We start from the raw sequence: 11,778 nt of genomic DNA, 5'->3' as shown, positions 1-11,778 counted from the left end.
TTGGAGGCCTTTAATGAAGCTATCCCTAGGGTCTTTTAAGCTTCATTAGTTAACCTTCATCTTTGACAGACCATCTCTCATTTGGGCCCCTTTACCATTGGCCCCGTGTTGAGATAGATCCGTAGGCACATGTCTATATTCTAACCCTTGTTCCTATTTATTATCCCATATTAAATGATCAGTTTAATATGAGCAAATAATTGGGGTTGGTTAGATATTAGATATTTAATGACATTACCTCTCTCTTGAAATCATAATCGTCCTCGACTATGAGGTAAAAGAGATAAAGTCATAGTCATTAGTCAATTTATCTTAGCGAGTAGAGGATCCCTTGTTACCCTACGACATCATTCCAAGATGGATGACTAATCCATTTGGTGCTTGGGAGACATAGATGCCGCAAGCATGCCTGCTCTTTAGTCCATTTCATCCTCCCAAGTAGAGTGACAAACTCTACATGGTGTTTGAGAGACGTCGTCATCCCAAACATGATTCTTAGTATGCATACTACGTAAATTTGTGCACAATAAAGAGAGAATTAGTCTTATAAGACAAAAACATTGATCATTTAAAAGAAACATGTACAATTGGTTACTCTAATGTAGCATCGTAAGCGTTGACAAGATTCATACTATCCTTAAGCTGGATTCCTTGCATCCATTTAGCATCTTCAAAAGGATAATTTTTGAACTTAATAAGATACCGTCGAATAATCTTACCATGTCGTAGTACCTTGTCTTCATGCCGAAGGATAGCTTTGGGTTGTAGTACTTCTTCTTGATCTTCGATTTCGGGAGGGTCTTCAATAATTGGTTCATTTGGAGGCTCTCCTTTGTAGGGCTTGAGTAGGCTCACATGAAAAGCATTGTGTATGAGCCAGTGGTTAGGTAGCTTGAGTTGATAAGCCACCTCATTGATTGGCTTCAAAATTTGAAAAGGACCATAGTATCTTTTTGCTAGTTTAGGATAATACTTTTGATGGCCCATAGGATTTTTGCCCACCATTTGCCTCAATCGAGCCTTAGGAAACTTAAGTAAGACCCAATCATTTTCTTTAAATGTTAAGGCCCTTCTGTTCTTGTCAGTAGCTTTTTGCCTTAGTTGGGAGATGGATATAGCCTCCTTAATATTTTGAAAAGATGTTTGCTGGTCACGGCTATACTCATCGGCAGCAGTGAAGATCTTCCCATGTACTTTCAGTAGCAAGGGACTTTTAGGTCTTCCCTCTATGATTTCAAAAGGTGCTTTTCCCGTAGAAGTATGGATAGTATTATTATATGCATACTCTACAAGAGATAAGTACTTTTTTCCCATTCTGAGCGTTGATCTACTTCTGTAACATAGGTCTTTAGTAGATCAAGAATCGTAAGATTGGCTATCTCACTTTGGCCATCCGTTTGTGGGTGATAGGATGAAGAGAAATTCAATCTTGTACCTAGATTTTCAAAGAGACCTTTCCAAAAATTACTGGTCATTCTAGGATCTCTATCTGACACGATGGATGTTGGCAATCCATGGTGTTTGAAAATATGTGATATGAAGAGAGTTGCCATTTGGTGTGCCTTAATAGTCTTCTTGACAGGGATAAAGTGTGCTTGCTTGCTAAACTTGTCGACTATTGTCCATATTCCCGTATTCCCATGGATAGATTTTGGTAATCCAAAGATAAAATCCATGGATATACTCTCCCATGGTGAATTAGGAATTGGCAATGGCTAGAGTAATCCACTTCCCTCTATCATACTTGGTCTTTTGGCATACTAAATATTTTGAAACATACTCTTGTATGTCCACTTTCACTGTAGGCCTATAAAAGTACGTCTCTACTCGTCGAAGAGTCGGTTGAATGCCTCTATGCCCCGCATAGGGAGGAACATGGGATTCATACATGAATTTCTCACGAAGGGAGTGGGTAACACATAGCCTATTGCCATGAAGAAGATAACCATCCTGCAAGGTGAATGGTTCCTCTTTCTTCCCCAAAGCAAGGGCTGACATTATGTCTTTAAAGTCAGGGTCAATACCATACTCATCTATCATAGAAGATAGATCATTGTGAGTTGCTATTGACACAGCATTAACTTTTGGTCGTCGTGAAAGTGCATCAGCCACTTGATTGTGCTTACCAACAATGTGAGCAATGTGGAAATTAAATTGTGAAAGAAAATTTGCCCACCTCATTTGTTTGTCGAAAAGCTTTGTTTGCGTCATGAAGTACTTGAGACTTTGATGGTCTGTCTGTAAGATGAATGTAGTCCCCAATAGAAAGTGCTTCCATGTGTCTAGGGCATGTAGGACAGCTAATAGTTCTTTCTCATAAATTCCTAATACATGTTCATCCGTGTTGAGTCTTCGGCTCTCATATGCTATGGCATGCCCTTCTTGAAGCAAGATTGCTCCAAGGCAATCACCACAAGCATCACATTGGACCTCAAATGGCTTTGAGAGATCCACAAGCATAAGGACTACTTGGGAGATAAGATTCTCTTTGAGCTTGTCAAAAGAACTTTGCTCCTTAGCAGTCCATGAATACTTAACGTTTTTCTTTGTTAAGTCATGTAATGGTCCTGCTATTTGAGAGAATTTTGCATGAAGCGTCTATAGTATGCACACATACCAATAAAGCTTCGTAGCTCATGTAGATTCCTTGGATTATGCCATGCTTTTATTACCTCCAACTTTGATGGATCCATACGGATACCATCTTGAGAGATAATATGACCTAAGTATCAAATCTCTTGAAGGAAAAATTCGCTTTTCTTTTGATTGAGAAAAATGTTATTCTCCCTTAATGCTTGAAAAATCACTTGGAGATGTTTCTTGTGTTCCTCCAAGGAATTGGAATAGATGATGATATCATCAAAGAACACTCCAGTGAATTTGTAGTAGGGTCTAAAAATTTTCTCCATTAATCGATTGAATGTAGTTGCTGCATTAGTGAAGCCAAAAGGCATGACTAGATATTCATAAAGGCCAAACGTTGTACGAAACGTGGTCTTTAGGATATCTTCATTCACTATCCTTATTTGATGGTAGCCACTTTTAAGGTCAATCCTATTGAAGTAGGTAGAGCCTTGTAGCTTATCAAACAGATCTTCTACCTGATGTACGGGAAATCGGTTTTTGATAATGATATGGTTTAGTGCACGATAGTCCACACACATGCGGTATACCATCTTTCTTTTGCACTAAAAGGACTGGAGAGAAAAAGGGAGAGGAGCTAGGCCTCACCATTCCTTTGTCTACCAATTCTTGTACTTGCCTCATGATCTCCTCTTGTTGAGCTTGTGAAACTCGATAGGGAGGTTTGTTAAGCGGTGAGCTTCCTGATAGGAGCTCAATTTGATGGTCATCATTCCCTCGTTTTGGAGGTAAGTCCATAGGGATATCATCAATGAACACATCTTGGAATCCTTTTAATAAGTTAGAGAAGTCTAACTCTTCTTGATTCGTACCATTCACATTTGATGAAACATTAGGACCTTTTAGCGATTCTTTGACAAAAAACATGTACGCATAAACTGAGCTTTTCATTGATTTATCAAGGGCAAGAGTATTTACAAGTGGTATAGTACAACCAGACTCATTAGCATCTATATACATATTATTTTTTCTGTAGGTGAAGTAGATTCTCCTTTCAGGGAACTTCATGTCGGCAGCCATGCGGTTGAACCATGGTATCCCTAGGATAGCATCCTCATGTTGGAGAGGAGAGATGAAGAAGCCTTCTTTGTCGACATAGCTTTGGACATGAAGCCTCACCTTCCCAATCAAGGGAGTAACGGAGGCCTGCTGTCCCTTGAAAGCGGCATCGGCTGTAAGGTCCCCAAACCTGCCGACACCAAAAACGGGCTGGGACCATTGACGGGTCTCTAGGTCTACTAAAGTCAGAGTCCTTATACAAGAAAAATTCCATGGAATTCACCCTTACCATCGATAATGGTTTAGGTTTATAGCCCTAGAAGGAGACCTAGTCCTGTCTTGCAGTGGAAACGAGACCATAAAAAAAAACCATTCCGGCCCTATGACTTCATCATTCAGATTAAGGTTTCCTTAGCTAATGCTTTTTTCCCTCTAACATATGTGAGGGCATAGCCGTTGCTGGATTCCTCTTCCAAGTGAAGAAGTTTCTAAACGTTTTAGTGCGGGGGGATGGATAGTTACCTGACTAATCAGGTCCACCCGTCCATGATTGACAACCTTAGTCAATCCCCACTTACCGCCCCGCACTCACACATGATTTCTGTGTTGATTATTTACTACCACATTCTTTTCACAATTAAAACAATGATTCTTTTTTATTCTTCATAACACGATTTTATTAAAATAATTCTTGAAAACAGTATTGAAAACATTCTTTCAGCAAACAAACATCTTTAGACTTAAGATAAGGTACTGTCATTCTGAAGTATCTCTGACCAGTACTGACTTCTCTCAAGACCACCTATACATGGGTGAAAAAACGACACCCATTCCTTATTTATAAAAACCGGGGTGGAAAAATCCATCAGCCAAAGTTCGGGCGCCCATATGCCAACCGATTGCCCATACAACCGGGCAATTCCTCTAGGATAAACTTGAAATATTAAGTAATATCCACAAACACAAACAAGCACGGGGTAAAGACTCCATGCACGCTGATGAAATCGACTCATCCATGGAGGAATCACCATCATTACTCATTACATGGAGTAAAATATTCCAAGGAATCACAGGTGTCTTGAAACAGGCTGTCTTAAGGATGGTCAAACATTTCTTTTCTAAGTCAATCAGTCATAACCCAATCATTTCTTTCTTATTTACAATCATTGCTCGTTGGTTTCTTGGAATTTACCTTCCATTTACAGTTAGTTTTTCCTTCCTAACCCTTACGTATGCAATGCTAACTTAAAAATGAACTTTAAAAGATTTAAGTGAACAAAATAGAAATCCACCTGGGACTGCTTGTCCATGTGCTGCTGTACTGGAGCCTATAGACTTTTCTCCGTCGGCCTATGGTTAGGCCCAGCCTCATGGTCATTAGAGGCTTTATTTCTTTTGCTTCTAATATCCTCTTCCTCGGTAAGAGGATTTCCTCTGGTTCTCTTTGGAGCCATATCGGCAGCCTTATAAAAAGACTTAATCAATTAGAGGCTTAATTGAATAATCTCTTTTCTTCCTTTTTACCCAAAATAAGGATTTTTGGAGTAAGTAGGTATCCTTGATAGTTAATTGGATGAGATATTCCTCCAATAACTTCCTTGTACTATAACTAATTTCTTATAATTACCATTTAATTAGGGAAGCTATTTAACTAGGTTTCTCCTTAGTCTATATTCCATGATTATTTTATATTTAACCTTAGAAAATTATAATTCCTATCGGCTAATGGATTACTCACCCTAAATGTAATTTGATATGTTCTATCTTTAGGAATTTTTATAAATTTGATTTATAACCTTTCCCTCCTATACTTATGGTCTAATTTAGGGAAAAGTTTACTGATAGTAATTTGTTATACTGACCATTTATGTTGAGGTAATTTTCCCAATCTTCAATAGTGATTTTGGACCTCAAGTATTTATTTGGTAATTAGATAAACTCATTTACTAATTTCCTTTCTCTATTCTATACGCAAAATCGGTTACTTTTAATGAAGATAAGTATTTAAACTATTTATCTGAGGTTAGGATATTTATCACGGATTCTTCAAGGTGTATTTTACCTCTGATAATTATATCAAAGGTTTTTGGATTAATTTACGATTTCCCCCCTTTTATTTTTTTCTTAAAATATTGTAATTTTATTGAGATAATTAAGTAAACTAATTATCAGAGGTTTAAATAATTATCACGGGTTTCCTAAGATGCAATTAACCTCTGATAAATAACTCAAACTATTTTGAATCACTTTGATTATTTTCCCCTTTATTTTTCTCTAAAAAACAGTGTAATTTTGCTTAATTAATTATGAAAATTACTCAAAAATTATAAGAAAATTTTCCTAGCTTAATGACAGTCAACACAGCTCTGATAATTATCTCAACTTAATCTAGTTTTAATTAGCATAATTTCCATTAATTTATGATTAAAATGGATAATTTTAATCCTAATATGATATACTAATTAAATTTCTTAATATCCCTAAGCTTAATTACAATATTCAGCAGAGAATATTTAATTAAGAGATGATTTTTGAGTATAATAGGATTAATCTTTAATTTATTAAAAAAATAGGTCAACCTAGCTTTACTAATCAGGAAGGATTAGACTAATTACCGTTTAATTACCCAAGTAGATCTTGATCTCTAGTAATTTCTGTGTAGTGGTCTCTCTAGATGAGAGAGAGTGTGCCAAGACTCCGAGTCTAAATTTTTATGAAGGAAAGGGGGTCTTTTTATAGTTTTTATGGGGCCCGGGTTGTTCCTGGTAGGTTCTGACACCTCAAGCAAGCCCCCAGCTTCAAGGTAGCACCACCTCTGCTATTTCTATCTCTGGCAGGTTCCCCACAGCTCCACACAACCCCCACAGCTTCCACAATCGATTTTGGTTGATTTTATTGATTTTTAATGATGATAATTGGAATATCAGTTAATTCTAGAACCTTAGGATAAGAAAGTCTTTGTTAATAATAATTACTGAAACCATCCAATTTTTATTAACTAATTGAATTCCTAGTGTTTCAGGGCCCGTAACTTTTCCAGATTTAATTGGGTTCTGATTCTGAAAATTACTAACCATAGTAAAGCTCTGGTTATGATTCCAAAAATACCAATATCAGCCATGATTGAATCACTCAACAATGGTTTTCAAGTTAATTTTACAAGCTTTATACAATTTTTAAGGTTTCAGAAACTGGAAACCTTACAATCACCCCAACGTAAGGAATTGAGATGTCCTCATCTCAATCGAAATTCGGGAAATCTTTGCGAAGTGATACTTCATCCTCCCAGGTGGCGTCTTCAGTGGGGTAGTCTTTCCATTTTACTAAATGCTCTCTGATAACTATGTTTCGTAGACTCCTTTCCCTAGTGTCGAGAATACAATCTGGTTGGAGTTCAAGAATTCCGTGCTTCTGCATCACAATCTGTTCGTCATCTAGAGTGTGATTGGGATTTGGCATGTAGGGTTTTAGAAGACTGATATGGAATACATTTTGGACCTTGAGGTGCTCACGTAGTTTTAATTTGTAAGCTTGATCACTGATTACTTTAATGACTTCATAAGGTCCCAATATCTGGGGCTTAGTTTTTTGTATTTTCCCAAGGATAAAGTGCTTCTCTTTGGCCGTACCCTAAGGAATACTTTATCCCCTTGTTTGAAAAACCGATCAGACTGTTTTTGATCAGCATATTGTTTTTGGCGGTCCTTGGCTGCCTGAATGTCTTGTCTTATGGCTTTGGTTTGGGCATCCATCTCCTCCATTTGCTTTGAAGCTTCTACTCTTGTAATAGGGTCAGAAAAATTTAGGGGTGATATACATTCATGCCGATAAAGAGCATTAAACGGTGACATCCCAATGTTTTTATGAAATGAGGAATTATAGGCGAATTCCACCAGAGGAAGAAATTGTATCCATTTCCGGGGTTCTCTACTACAGTAGGCTCTAAGGATGTCTTCAATAACTTGATTCACTCTTTTCGTTTGGCCATTTGTCTGAGGGTGATAGGATTACTGAAACATAGCTCGGTACCTAAGGATTCAAATAAAGCTTTCCAAAATTTTGAAGTAAATTTTGCATCTCTGTCACTGACTATTCTTTTAGGAAGTCCATGTAATCTGAACATCTCTTTGATAAATAAACGGCTTATGTCTGATGCAATGTAAGTTGTTTTTACAGGCATCAAATGGGATACTTTAGTCAGCATATCCACTACCACCATAATGGAGTCGTAACCCCCTTGAACAGTGGGAAGGCCTGTTACAAAGTCCATGCTAATGAGTTCCCACTTCATTTGAGGAATGTCCAGAGGTTAAAGTTTTCCTGGCATCATTACTCGTTCGGCCTTAATCCTTTGACAAGAAAGACATTGTTTGATGTAGCAAAGTATATCTCCTTTCATTCCTGGCCAGAAATAGATTTTCCTTATGGCATTAAGGGTCTTTGCATAGCCAGGATGGCCAGAAGCTAGAGCGTTGTGTCCTTCATAAAGGATTAACTCCTTTAATGTTGGACTTTTTGGAATGTAAAGCCGATACTTATAATAGAGAAGCCCATCCTCAAGTGAATAATCCTTGATTCTGTCTTTCTCTTTCTCTTTCAGGTCTTGTTGATTAATAACCTGTAGAAGTTTTTGATAATCCTCATCTTCCAGGGAAGCCTCCTTAACCTTGTTTAGGATTGGATTGTCGACTGTGGAAATAGCCCCAAGAAAAACCTTACGGCTCAGAGCGTCAACAACCACATTCTCTTTCCCTGGTTTATATTTTATTTCAAAATCATATTCCTGTAAGAGTTCTATCCATCTTCTCTGCCTCATGTTGAGTGTTGCTTGTGAAAAAATCCATTTTAAACTCTGATGATCAGTGATTAAATGGAACTTTCCTCCTAAAAGATAGTATCTCGAGAGTTTTAGAGCATGAATGACAGCTAGAAGTTTCAGATCATGAGTTGGATAATTCAGCTTGTGGATTCTTAATTTGCGAGAAGTAAAGGCGACTGGTCTGCCTTCTTGGTTTAAAACTCCTCCTATAGCAAGACCGCTGGCATCTGTCACTACTTCAAACTCTTGAGTGAAGTTAGGAAGTTTGAGTAAAGGGGCTGATGTGAGATTTTGTTTTAGTTTGAGGAAACAATCCTCCTGTTCTTTTTCCCAGGTAAGTTTGGCTGTCTTTTTAAGTAGCTGTGTCAAGGGTGCGGCGATGACTGCATAATCTTTGACGAAGATTCTATACCATCCTGTAATGCCCAAGAATCCTCAAATTTCACTGACGGTTTTGGGTTGTGGCTAGTCGATTATATCCCTAATCTTTGCGGGGTCTAATGAAATTCCTTCAGGGTTTATTATAAAACCAAGATAACTAATTTCGGGCGTGAAAAACACACATTTACTCATCTTGGCATATAACTGATGTTGGCTTAGAAGATGAAGTACTTTACGTACATGGCCTCATGCTCTTTTTCATCTTTGGAATATACTAGGACATCGTCGAAAAACACCAACAAAAAATCATCCAGATATTCTATGAATATATCCTCCATGAGACGGTTAAAAGTAGCCGGAGCATTCATAAGACCAAAAGGCATCACGATGAACTCATAATGCCCATACTGGGTGTTGAAAGCACTTTTGTAAATATCTGTCTCCTTAATCCGGATTTGATGGTAACCTGATCTGAGATCAATTTTTGTGAATACCTTGGCTCTATGTAATCTATCAAGCAATTCGTCGATGCAAGGAATAGGATACTTATTCTTTACCGATACCTGGTTAAGTCCCCTATAATCGATGCAGAGACGTAAAGATCCATCCTTCTTCTTTTGGAATAGAACAGGCGCTCCCCAAGGTGAAATTCTTGGTCTTATGAATCCTTGTTCACTAAGCTGACGAAGCTGTTCTTTTAATTCAATAGCTTCAGGGAGGGACATTTTGTAGAGTCTTTTTGAAATTGGTTCAGTACGTGGAAAAGTTTTTATTTCATGGTCTATATCCCTTGGAGGAGGTAAATTTGAGAGATCTTCCAAAAATATATCCGAAAATTCCTTAAGCCATTCTGGAGTTGTGTTGTCCCTTGAATCATCTGCCCTATTAAGTTTTACTACAAAGATATGTTACCCTTTTTGTAACCCCTTCAAAAGTCAACTAGCCTTAACTAAATGAGCCTTAGGCTTCCTATTTGATCCTTGTACTAATGTTTCTTCGCCTAAGTGATTTTTGAAAGTTAGGTTCCCTTGAGCACAGTGAATTTGGGCTTGATTTTTTATTAACCAATCCATTCCTAGAATACCATCATAGATTCCTACTGGTAGAGTCCAAAAGTAAGATGAAGTAAGGGGTCCTCCTAGTTCAAACTCAACATCCCCGGCTGTAAATTGAGATAGAACCTCTTTCCCATTTGCTAGTTCTACCACTAATTTCTTGGTGGGATATTGGTTCAATTTAAGTTTCCTTAAACGTTTAGGGGAGAGAAAAGAGTGTGTGCTGCCACAATCTATAAGTAGTCCAAACTTTTCACCTTCTTTGTTTGCAGTGGTTTGGATGACAACATACTGTTGCCGAGCTCCAGGGTTATCAATGGTGGCAAAAAGAGTAGCTCTTTCGTCTTCCTCATCCAGCAAGGTTGGCTCTCCTACTGTAGCATAAGCTCTGGCTCCTCTACCTCTTCCTCTGCCTCGTCCTCTATTTCCTCTACCTCTTTGATTATTTCCTTGTCCTATTTGAGTCTGAGGAGTGGTTTCGGAAGCAACTCTAGGATTTTTCCCCTCGGGGAATTGACTCCTGTAGTGTACCATTCTATTGCATCCATAGCATCTGATGTTTGGAAAAGTCTGCTCTATAGTGGCTGCAGCTGACATTGCCCTTCGTTGGTTTCCTTGGTTGTAATTTCCCCTTGCTCTTCCTCTAAATTTATTGTAGTTGTAATAGCTCCTTGCAGGGGGGTTTCTTTCAGCTGCAAGTGGTTTAGCTCTTAGAAGAGCATCTTGAATAGATATGGGTCTCATAGCTTCCAAGCGGGTACTTAAAGGTTTGTTTAGACCCTGACAGAAACGAGCAATCTATTGTTCCATAGTCATTGGTGGTGCATAACGTCATAAAGACACATATTTGGTGTAGTACTCTTCCAAAGTAATCCCTAACTGTTTGAGGGCGAAGAATTCATTCATTTTAATAGCTTGGTGAGCTAGAGAAAAATATATTTCTTTCCCAGGAGGGACTAATGGAAGGGTTATCTCTACAGTATTGTTTCCACCAGAGTTTTGCATCTCCGGTGAGTCGAAACATTCTTAACATTTCCTAGTTTTTTGAAGCAGTTCCTGCTACCAAGAAATAATTATCCATGGTGTCGATCCAGGCTTCGGCATCACGTTCTAAGTTGGTTCCCTCTCCCTTGAAAGTTGGGAGTTGAACTTGTTTTAACAGTAGTTTCTTTTCCTGGGTGGGAGTGTAGAGGATTTTTGCATTTCCCTGAATTTTTAATCAATGAAAATCTTTTAGTGATAATACTACTTTTTGTTTTGTCATGCAAGTTTTCTACTCTATATAATTTTAGAATTTTGAATGAAAATAGAAATCCGACAATCACTATCACCATCTCAATTAAACTACACAAAGCATGTCATAAAACCATGGTATATACAAGAGTTAATACAACACTAACTCATACTATGTACAAGATGGACTCATACTATGTACAAGATGGACTCATACTATATACAAGATGGACTCATGCTATATACAATGTGTAACTCTCTATATCAAAATCCTCTTCACCACTGGTGGGTCTGACAGGGATCAAAAAATATGACATCTTTTGTGTTAAAGAATATGATGTTAAAGAATATGTCCATTGTGCTATGGGCGGCTGGACACTGACTATACTATGTTGTAAATATACTTTGGATAATAGTTCAAAAAGAGAAGAAGAGAAGAGCAGCTCGTTGAATGGCTGCTGCAAGGTAACGATTGTGTGTGTGTGTCTCGATGTGTGTGTGTAGTCTCCTTTCCTACCTTCTCCATCACCTGCGCACTCTACAAAGTGGTATCAGAGCTCAGTTTGAGGAGCTACAGTCAATACACAGGTTTCCGCAGCTCTGGAAAACAACAAAAAAGAGAGGTTTTTTGGTCATAACTCCCTCACC

This window comes from Adiantum capillus-veneris, chromosome 4, assembly GCF_014529385.1.
Source record: "Adiantum capillus-veneris isolate H3 chromosome 4, ASM1452938v2, whole genome shotgun sequence".
NCBI classification, from domain to species: Eukaryota; Viridiplantae; Streptophyta; class Polypodiopsida; order Polypodiales; family Pteridaceae; genus Adiantum; species Adiantum capillus-veneris.
Note: the sequence above shows the minus strand (reverse complement) of the source record.